This window comes from Schistocerca nitens, chromosome 4 (genome assembly GCF_023898315.1).
Source record: "Schistocerca nitens isolate TAMUIC-IGC-003100 chromosome 4, iqSchNite1.1, whole genome shotgun sequence".
Taxonomy (NCBI): domain Eukaryota; kingdom Metazoa; phylum Arthropoda; class Insecta; order Orthoptera; family Acrididae; genus Schistocerca; species Schistocerca nitens.
This window is the reverse complement of record NC_064617.1, coordinates 306760626-306772549: the sequence shown is the minus strand read 5'-3', so window position 1 is coordinate 306772549 and position 11924 is coordinate 306760626.

Below are 11924 nucleotides of genomic sequence, written 5' to 3'. Positions count from 1 at the left end.
AGATAAATTTACGTATCTATCTCAGAATAAAAATAGCTACTTCAAAAAATGTACTACCCCTCCCTCTACACTGTCCAGCTGTTGTTTTCATGTAATACTTGAAACAAAACATTTTTCGAACTCTATACAGACTACTGTCAGTTGTATTTATTCTGCAAAGTCAGGATCTATCTAATACAGATGTTAGAGTATTGAGAAATTTTCATTCCTGATTACAAGTATTCTGATGAATTGTAGAATGAATGTCCAATTAGGCATTCTTTCCATTTGTTTTGAAATTTTTTTGGATTTTTTATTTCCTGCCTGATGTCCACTGGCTACTTGTCATAGATTTTTGGACCAGAATACAGAACTTCATCAGGGACGAATAGTCCATAAGGAAATTATTTCTTCTCCTAGTAATGCAACTGTTAATTTCTGTGTTCATCTTAAATTTGCTCTTTTTATCAAGCGAAAACAGCATCAAGAAGTATATGTATTGGCATGTTAGTGTACGAATACCTAGGTCGATGAAGTTTCTTCTATAAGATGTTCCAGTGTCAACTTGACACAATATTCTTGTTGCACGATCCTGTTGAATAAATACCTTTTCGCCCCAGTTGCAGTGGCTTACAAGATTACAAAATAGGAAAGTACAACACAGGAAAGTAAGCTAGGTATGCCAACAATCCTGTCTGCACAACACAGGGAGGAAGATTTCTTAGCTTAGACCGCCACAACTGAGCTTTTTGTTTAAGTTATCTATATGCTGGTGACACATATGCTGGTATCCTTCTGAATGCTCAGGCACGTTACACATGTGGCATGATCCAGTGTACGCCCATTGATCTTTACTTCAGGTGCCTCAAAGTCATTTTTGTTTCTTTGAAATTGACCACTCTGTGTTTTAAGATTAAGGGTTAAGCTTTTGGCTATGAATTAGTCGCAAGGCCATTCAGTTACTTCTTGAATGTGACTGGCATTGATACGCTTTCGTGCTTCAGTAATATACTTGTGTCATCAACAAGCGTTATAGTTTTGTAAGAGTTCTCCAATGCTCCGGTTAAATCATGTGAACTAAGAACAGGAGCCGCTTAAGCACAGTACCTTCGGTATAACGTGTTTAATGCAACCCCCCTCTTCATTTTATCTTATTCCTGTGATATCGTTTGCTAATGTGACATTCTGCTTTCTATTTTTAAGCTATGACTCCGACCACACAACGGGAAGACCTTAAGTACTATACCCACTTTAGTTTCCCGAAAAGAGTTGTATAATCTGCACAATCAATGGTCTTGACTTGACAAGGTCGCAGAAGAACCCCACAGGGTAACATTCGTTGTCTGATTCGTCTAAAGTTCAGTTCTCGTAAAGTCTTTTCGGAATCCAAAAATAACTGCTCATAAAAGCTGATTTTCAGAGGAGTGGTTCAGCATTCACCTACAAGCTAGCTTAACAAAAAAAAAAATTGAGAACACAGGAAAGAAGAAGACCAGCCTATATTTGGAGGTCAATTGTTTACCTCCATTTTTGTGTATTGGTTTTACTACTTCATGCTTCAGCCACGATTTATCTAGTGATTACAAGAGTTCATGAGTCTCACTAACAACTTAGCACAACATTTAGTACTTCGGTTCAGATAGCATCATAGTCACCAGAGTTACCGAGTGACCTCCCAATCTGGAATGCAGGCAAAACACATTCAACGTCAAAACACATGTTGTATTGGGAAGGAGGCTTAATCGCTAAAAACAGAAGAAGTTCCTTCAAAATGAAACTGTCCATCCTAAGAGTCGGCAATTGAAATTTCTCCGATGTTTAGACAAATATTTGCAAAAATGGCTCTGAGCACTATGGGACTTAATATCTGAGGTCATCAGTCCCCTAGAACTTAGAACTACTTAAGACTAACTAACATAAGGACATCACACACATCCATGTCCGAGGCAGGATTCGAACCTGCGACCGTAGCGGTCCCACGGTTCCAGACTGTAGCGCTTAGAACGGCACGGCCACTCCGGCCGGCACAAATATTTGCAGTTTCGTTTTTTAAATGTGTAGCTATACCCAGCCCAAACAAATACTGTTTATCACGTCCTCCATGCGATACCCAGTGTCAACGAAAAACGTCCACTACTGCAGCAGCGTCAGAGCCGCCATGGCCCGCACTGACTGCTACAGCCATGCAGCAACGCTGTTCAGTCACTGCTGGAGTATTTGTCATTCTTCTTATTTTACTGTACCTGTTAATATATAAGTATAGGGCAAATGTCGCACTAGAATAATTTGCAACCCAGCTATCGAAAGTGGCCATAAGAGCCTGTATTTAGAATGGGAAACAAACCGACAGTTTGCATCGACACTGGGCAACACATGATAGGCGTATGAGCAGTATTTGTGCTGACTGACTCCAGCCACACACTGCAAAAATGAAATTGCAAATATCTGCCGAAACATCAGAGAAACTGCTCCCGACGACTAGGGTGCATGTGTGTGTGTGTGTGTGTGTGTGTGTGTGTGTGTGTGTTTGTAGTTGGTCTAATCTTGTCTTCAGGATTCCTACGTAAACGAAATGTAGGGAGCTGACAAACACCTCTAGATGCATCACTTAAGACTGGTACCCGAAGGTTTGTAAGTAAGCATTCAGGAGACAATTTGCTTCTATCTTCAAGAATCTGCTAAGTTTTTCAACGTATCCGTGATGCTCTCTAATCAGTTAAATAGCTCTCCGATCAATACGCTTGGATCCTACTTAGTGTGGGTTGCAGACTCTTGAGCAATATCGTCAGATGCGAATCACAAGAAATTGTAAGCAATCTCCTTTGTAGACTGACTGGATTTTCCCAGTATCCGTCCAGTGAACCGACGTGAACCACCTGCCTTGCCTACCACTGGCCGATGTGCTCGTCTCATCCCATATCCCTCAAAGTTGTTACAACGAAGTAATTCTACAAGTTGACTGATTCCAGTTGTGGCTCATCGATGTTGAACTCACTTTTTGAGATTTGTAAAATGCACAATTTTATATGTCTGAATATTTAAAACAATTTGTCAGCTTCTGAATCATTTTTAAGTCTTACCAAGAATTGATTGGATATTTACGCAGCGTTTTATAAGTAGCATTTCGTTATAGATAACAGCATAATCTGTGAAATAATGAGTTACAATTTATATTGTCTGCCAGGTCGTTAATTTCCATAAGAGTAACCAAGGTCTCAACACACTTCCTTGGGGAACTCCTGAAGTTACTTCTACTCCCGTCGATTACTCTCTATCCAAGGTTCCATAAAAATATCCTCAATCTGCTAACAACTTTTACTTCGTACCTAATACAATAGTACTTTTGTTAGCAATCATTGCCATGGTGCTAGTCAAACGCTTTTCGGAAGCCAATAATTACTACAATGAAGAACCAAAGAAACTGGTATACCTGCCTAATAGTCAGGCCCCCGCGAGCATGCAGAAGTGCCGCAACACGACGTTGCATGGACTCGACTAATATCTCATGTAGTGCTGGAGGGAACTGACACCATGAATCCTGCAGGGCTGTCCACAAATCAGTAAGAGAACAAGGAGATAGAGAATCCTTCTGAACAGCACGTTGCACGGGATCCCAGATATGCCAATAATATTCATGTCTGGGGACTTTTGTGGCAAGTGGACGTATTTAACCTGAGACGAGTGTTCCGGTAGGGCCACTCTGTAATAATTCTGGACGTTTGGGGTGTCGCATTGTCCTGCTGGAATTGCCCAAGTCCGTCGGAATACACAATCGGTATGAACGAATGCAGATTATCAAACAGGATGCTTAAGTACGTGTCACCAGTCAGAGTCGTGTCTAGACGTATCAGGGGTCCCATATCACACCAACTGCACACACCCCACGCCATTACAGAGCCTCCACGAGCTTGAACAGTCCCCTGCTGACATGCAGGGTCCATTGATTCATGAAGTTGTCCTCATACCCGTACACGTCCATCCGCTCGCTAGAATTTGAAACGAGATTCGTCCGACCAGGCAACAAGTTTACATTTATCAACAGTCCAAGGTCTGTGTTGAAAGGCCCAGGCGAGGCTAAAGCTTTATGTTATGCAGTCATGAAGGGTACACGAGTGGTACTTTGGCTCCTAAAGCCCATATCGATTAGGCTTCGCTGAATGGTTCACAATTGTTGATGGCTCAGCACTGAAATCTGCAGCAATTTGCGGAAGGGTTGCACTTCTGTCACGTTGAAAGATTCTCTTCAGTTGTCATCTTGCAGGATCTTTTTCCGGCTTCAGCGATGTCGGAGATCCGATATTTTATCGGATTCCTGATCTTCACGGTACTCTCATGGAATGGTTGCATGGAATGGTCGCACGGGAAAATTCCCAGTTCCTTGCTATCTCGGAGATGCTCCTTCCCATCTCTCGTGCGCCGAGTATAAAAGTACGCACTTAAACCTTGGTCACCTGTCATTGTAGCAGCAGTGACCGGTCTAACAACTGCACCATTCACTTGTTGTCTTATAGAGACGTTCGCAGCGTCGTATTCTGCCTGTTTATATATCTCTGTATTTGAATACGCATGCCTATACCAGTTTCTTTGGCGCTTCAGTGATATTCACTAGATAACATTGATCCGAGGCTTTCAGGATGTGTTCATGGTCTTTTTCATTTCGCAAGATGTACCTCTGAAGAAGCAATACCATCGGTAGACTCATCTAGGAATGTAAGCTCTTGCAACATTTACACTAGACCCTAATGCGATGTAGAATGCCTCTCTTGCTGCGTCTGCCGCGGCAATTTGCTAGAGATCTCCGTGACGCTGCCGCGCATAGTTAATGAACATGTAACGAAACGCACTGCCCTTCTTTGAATCTTCTCTGTTTCCTCAATCAGTCCAATTTGGTACAGATCCCAAACTGTCCATTATAATTATCCGGGCTGTTATGCCGTGGTGCCAGCTGGAGTGGCCGAGCGGTTCTGGGCGCTACAGTCTGGAACCGCGCGACCGCTACGGTCGCAGGTTCGAATCCTGCCTCAGGCATGGATGTGTGTGATGTCCTTAGGTTAGTTAGGTTAAGTTCTAGGGGACTTATGACCTCAGCAGTTGAGTCCCATAGTGCTCAGAGCCATTTGAACCATTTTTTTAATGCCGTGGTCGGTTGGTGAATTCTTTGTCAAATCCCAACGTTTCGTCCCCGTCTGCGGGAGACATCTTCAAGGGGGTCTGTAGCTCGATGGAAGGTCAGTAGCGAGCCAGTGAGTGTGTTGGACCTTCCATCGAGCTACAGACCCCCTTGAAGATGTCTCCCGCAGACGGGGACGAAACGTTGGGATTTGACAAAGAATTCACCAACCGACCACGGCATAACAGTCCGGATAATTATAACGGACATGACATTTCCGGCCGTGCAAGTCTACATTTTAGTATCAGATCGCATACTGACGAGCAGCGTGTAGGTATTGCTCGAACGAGTCTTTTTACAAGCTACTTCCTCTGTCGATGGACAATATTGCCTAAAGATTGTCCCAAGAATCTCTCTCTCTGGCGTCTGTCTCACTCGCGATTAATTTTATGTGATTGTTCCACTATACTTCGCCCCGAACGCATACTCTTACATATTTTATGGAAGTAACTGCTTCCAGTGACAGTTCCGAAATTTGGCAATCATACAATAAGTGCCATGTGAGAAAAGCGCAAGAGTCGTACAGCTTTATCGATGTTATTGCAATCCATTCTGGTTGCCATGGAGGAGGTCATTCTCTTAGAGATATCGCGTTATACACTCCTGGAAATTGAAATAAGAACACCGTGAATTCATTGTCCCAGGAAGGGGAAACTTTATTGACACATTCCTGGGGTCAGATACATCACATGATCACACTGACAGAACCACAGGCACATAGACACAGGCAACAGAGCATGCACAATGTCGGCACTAGTACAGTGTATATCCACCTTTCGCAGCAATGCAGGCTGCTATTCTCCCATGGAGACGATCGTAGAGATGCTGGATGTAGTCCTGTGGAACGGCTTGCCATGCCATTTCCACCTGGCGCCTCAGTTGGACCAGCGTTCGTGCTGGACGTGCAGACCGCGTGAGACGACGCTTCATCCAGTCCCAAACATGCTCAATGGGGGACAGATCCGGAGATCTTGCTGGCCAGGGTAGTTGACTTACACCTTCTAGAGCACGTTGGGTGGCACGGGATACATGCGGACGTGCATTGTCCTGTTGGAACAGCAAGTTCCCTTGCCGGTCTAGGAATGGTAGAACGATGGGTTCGATGACGGTTTGGATGTACCGTGCACTATTCAGTGTCCCCTCGACGATCACCAGTGGTGTACGGCCAGTGTAGGAGATCGCTCCCCACACCATGATGCCGGGTGTTGGCCCTGTGTGCCTCGGTCGTATGCAGTCCTGATTGTGGCGCTCACCTGCACGGCGCCAAACACGCATACGACCATCATTGGCACCAAGGCAGAAGCGACTCTCATCGCTGAAGACGACACGTCTCCATTCGTCGCTCCATTCACGCCTGTCGCGACACCACTGGAGGCGGGCTGCACGATGTTGGGGCGTGAGCGGAAGACGGCCTAACGGTGTGCGGGACCGTAGCCCAGCTTCATGGAGACGGTTGCGAATGGTCCTCGCCGATACCCCAGGAGCAACAGTGTCCCTAATTTGCTGGGAAGTGGCGGTGCGGTCCCCTACGGCACTGCGTAGGATCCTACGGTCTTGGCGTGCATCCGTGCGTCGCTGCGGTCCGATCCCAGGTCGACGGGCACGTGCACCTTCCGCCGACCACTGGCGACAACATCGATGTACTGTGGAGACCTCACGCCCCACGTGTTGAGCAATTCGGCGGTACGTCCACCCGGCCTCCCGCATGCCCACTATACGCCCTCGCTCAAAGTCCGTCAACTGCACATACGGTTCACGTCGACGCTGTCGCGGCATGCTACCAGTGCTAAAGACTGCGATGGAGCTCCGTATGCCACGGCAAACTGGCTGACACTGACGGCGGCGGTACACAAATGCTGCGCAGCTAGCGCCATTCGACGGCCAACACCGCGGTTCCTGGTGTGTCCGCTGTGCCGTGCGTGTGATCATTGCTTGTACAGCCCTCTCGCAGTGTCCGGAGCAAGTATGGTGGGTCTGACACACCGGTGTCAATGTGTTCTTTTTTCCATTTCCAGGAGTGTATTTGAGCTCAAAATATGTTCTAGGATTCTACAGCGGACGGACATCAATACGGGTAGTTTTATGGATCACTTCCGTTACGTTTGTTGTACACGGGTGTGGCCTGTTCTTGTTTTCTGGTCGCCAGTCACAGTTTTTTGTTCAAGGGAGTTGTCTCAGAGGATCGCAAAGGATTTCAACCGACGCCATCCGCACAGACCACGCCTTAGCCAGTGTCTGGTGGAGAAACTTCCCGCGAAATTCCGCGGAACTGGCTCTGTCGCAGATAAGACGAAATTCTACGGTCTTAAACAGCTGTAGACGAAGCAACATCAAGCGCTGTTCTGGCATCGATCAGTAGGAGTGATGTGGACAATCGAGCTTTTGTATTGTTGCGAACTTCTTCAGTACAGGTTCACAAATAGCAGCGTGTTACCTGCAGCTGTCAGAGGAAGATGTGCTGACATCTGTGCTGTCTGAAGACGGAACATTTCCAGATTCCTTTCAGCACGATAGTACCACACCTCAGTTGTCTGGATATACCTGTCTGTCCAGTTGCCTCGGATACGGAAAAATCGCACATGTCGCTGAAGTGGTCGCCACGTTCCCAGAATTCATTAGAATGCTATCTGTGGGGAGACGTGAAAGCAATTGTGCATACAGTGAAGGTCAAAATGCTTGGACCCCTGAGGAAGCGGAGTGTTCATGCTTCTGCTCGCATACCGGAACGTGTGTAGAGGATAATATGAACCTTACAGCATGATGAACATATCGGGAACATTCTGTAGCCTTTGTGTATTATCAGCAACATTTGCAGTGCTCTACACAAAACGCAGCATGAGTCGAGAATTGATAAAACTGCGCTCAGATTAAAGACACCATTGTCTTCCTTGCGTAACTATCGCCTGTGTGATACGTTACATGATCACCTTCCAATTTCAAAATTCCGACTTACATCCAAGATGATGGATTCCTAAAATGGCCGTCATGTTGGTAACAAACCGTCACAGGTTCCACCCACCCGCCCTCCGGCCCCCACCAGCAACTCTCATCTCAAACTACCTGGCTTTACTTTCTGTTTATGGCTCTGAGCACTATGGGACTTAACATCTTAGGTCATCAGTCCCCTAGACCTTAGAGCTACTTAAACCTAACTAACCTAAGGACATCACACACACCCATGCCCGAAACTGGATTCGAACCTGCGACTGTAGCGGTTGCGCGGTTCCAGACTGAAGCGCCTAGAACCGCTCGGCCACCCCGGCCGGCTTCTGTTTATGTACATGTTTTTGTTTTTGAAGGATAGTTCCACACCTGTATATACTGTATTCTTAGAAGACAAGGAGAAACATTCACAACTGAATCTGTGAAGAAAATAAATAGTATTGCAGAGTTGTGGCTATTTAATTCAGTGTTCATCTTAAGTTTCTATGAAATGTTTCTTTTGGGTAACGTTTACCTTAAATCGTTCTACATTCCTTACAGTTCTCAATCATAATGGGATCTATGAAGAATGAATGACCGACTCCCTCGGTGAAACAATACAGAGGAGATTTAAACTGCTAATACAAATAAAAGCATGTGTATATAGGGCAGTATTAAATGCATGAATTGTACTATTTGTGAAACAAATTTACGAGTATAGAATAAATATATATTTTGTGCTAAAAATAAATAAAAATGAATAAAGAAAACATGATTTTGTGACTGGTTGCTGCATATTTAGTAACTTTATGGTTTACGGTCGCTGCACGACTTGGGAACCACATGGAGCACACCATTCAAAAATGTATTTGCATTGACTGATTATTTTGTCAGCTCTTGGAGAATTTTTTGTACTTTATGAATTAAAACACACAGGACACTGATATAATATTCTAAGCTTTTTTATTATTTCTACAAATTGCTTTTCGACTGTTACGCCATCATCAGATAAAATGACGAATATGTGTGGCTGTAGGCCCAAAGATTTTAAAGTAGTACACTACAGCGTATCACAGCTGGTTTCCAAAGGAGACGCATTCCAATATTTCGTTTAGGACTAAAACGAGAGGGTTTTTATCAGTGAAAAGTCTGATAGTTTTTGAATCCGAAAGATTAGTTAGAGGATATGCAAACATTGTCTTTTGAACTGGTTCTGAGAGCTCTTTGCTACAGAATAGAAAACGCGAACGTTAGCTTACGGACTTTTAAACGACTAGTCAAAAATGTAATATGTTGAGAAAAGGCTTCTAATACGCTCCACCACAAAAAGTTTCCGAAACTAACTGGAAGTAATAAAAGGAGATCTAGGACGCTCACTGGGTGATGACATCTCCATTAAACATCTAGTAGTCTACTGATTGGAAAAATGTATCCTCATTTCTAGTTCAAAAATGGCTCTGAGCATTATGGGACTTAACATCTATGGTCATCAGTCCCCTAGAACTTGTTGTTGTTGTTGTGGTCTTCAGTCCTGAGATTGGTTTGATGCAGCTCTCCATGCTACTCTATCCTCTGCAAGCTTCTTCATCTCCCAGTACCTACTGCAACCTACGTCCTTCTGAATCTGCTTAGTGTATTCGTCTCTTGGTCTCCCCCTACGATTTTTACCCTCCACGCTGCCCTCCAATACTAAATTGGTGATCCCTTGATGCCTCACAACATGTCCTACCAACCGATCCCTTCTTCTGGTCAAGTTGTGCCACAAACTTCTTTTCTCCCCAATCCTATTCAATACTTCCTCATTAGTTATGTGATCTACCCATCTAATCTTCAGCATTCTTCTGTAGCACCACATTTCGAAAGCTTCTATTCTCTTCTTGTCCAAACTATTTACCGTCCATGTTTCACTTCCATACACGGCTACACTCCATAAAAATACTTTCAGAAATGACTTCTTGATACTTAAATCTATACTCGATGTTAACAAATTTCTCTTCTTCAGAAACGCTTTCCTTGCCATTGCCAGTCTACATTTTATATCCTCTCTACTTCGACCATCATCAGTTATTTTGCTCCCCAAGTAGCAAAACTCCTTTACTACTTTAAGTGTCTCATTTCCTAATCTAATACCCTCAACATCACCCGACTTAATTCGACTACATTCCATTATCCTCGTTTTGTTTTTGTTGATGTTCATCTTATATCCTCCCTTCAAGACAACATCCTTTCCGTTCAACTGCTCTTCCAAGTCCTTTGCTGTCTCTGACAGAATTACAATGTCATCGGCGAACCTCAATGTTTTTATTTCTTCTCCATGGATTTTAATACCTACTCCGAATTTTTCTTTTGTTTCCTTTACTGCTTGCTCAATATACAGATTGAATAACATCGGGGAGAGGCTACAACCCTGTCTTACTCCCTTCCCAACCACTGCTTCCCTTTCATGTCTCTCGACTCTTATAACTGCCATCTGGTTTCTGTACAAATTGTAAATAGCCTTTCGCTCCCTGTATTTTACCCCTGCCACCTTTAGAATTTGAAAGAGAGTATTCCAGTCAACATTATCAAAAGCTTTCTCTAAGTCTACAAATGCTAGAAACGTAGGTTTGCCTTTCCTTAATCTTTCTTCTAAGATAAGTCGTAAGGTCAGTATTGCCTCACGTGTTCCAGTATTTCTACGGAATCCAAACTGATCTTCCCCGAGCTCGGCTTCTACTAGTTTTTCCATTCGTCTGTAAAGAATTCGTGTTAGTATTTTGCAGCTGTGGCTTAGAACTACTTAAACCTAACTAACCTAAGGACAGCACGCAACACCCAGTCATCACGAGGCAGAGAAAATCCCTGACCCCGCCGGGAATCGAACCCGGGAACCCGGGCGTGGGAAGCGAGAACGCTACCGCACGACCACGAGCTGCGGACTCATTTCTAGTGCTCAGCCAGCTGAAGAAAGAAAAGTTTTAAACAATTTCAAGTAGAAAGTGAGTGACAATAATGTTTTGGTAATCACATCAGAAAAAGCAGTGTTTTTATCTTAATGAACACAGGTTACTACGTAAACAAAGTGGTAGGTTTTCTAAGATCCACCAACTTACAACCCTCGCAGAAAGACCCTTCACAATCTTGTAATTATAAAGTTGAAATTGTTATTAAACTGTGTAAAACTATAATATTTGACTGTGATACCTACCGTATTTTCTCACTAACATGAATTCTACAGTTCCCATACTGTATGGCATCCCTAAACTCCATAAAGACGGTATCTCATTCCGTGGTGTAGTGTCTTCACTCTCAGGCCCATGTTACAAATTAGCTAGAGAATTAAATGAGATGATCAAAATCAAAACAAAGTTTAAATCTAGTCATCGTATTCTCAATTCACTTGACTTAGTGAACGACTTAAAACATATCCAAATCTCCTCCAAAGCCAGGCAAGATTATTATGATGTCAGCATCGTAGTCACCAATATAACTGTATAAGAATGCGTAAACGGTGTCACATACTTACTAGATAAACCACGAAGTAACGTAGTTGACATAATGTTAGCTACACAAACTTGCCTAACTCAAAATTATTTACGTTTCAGTGGTAAGATATACAAACACTTGGATGATGTACCATGGTATCCCACCTCAGTCCAAACCTTGCTGAGATATTCATGGCTAATTTCGAAAAACAGCTCTTGCAAAATAACCCCTCTTACAGGGTTGGACACTGGTTTAGGTATGCTGATGATGTGTTGTGCTGATGGACGAGAACTGCCAGACACCTTCAAACATTCCTCAAGCAACTATAAGTACTATATCAAATTCACAATGGAGTTTGGGTGTAGCTACATAAATTATCTAGATCTAA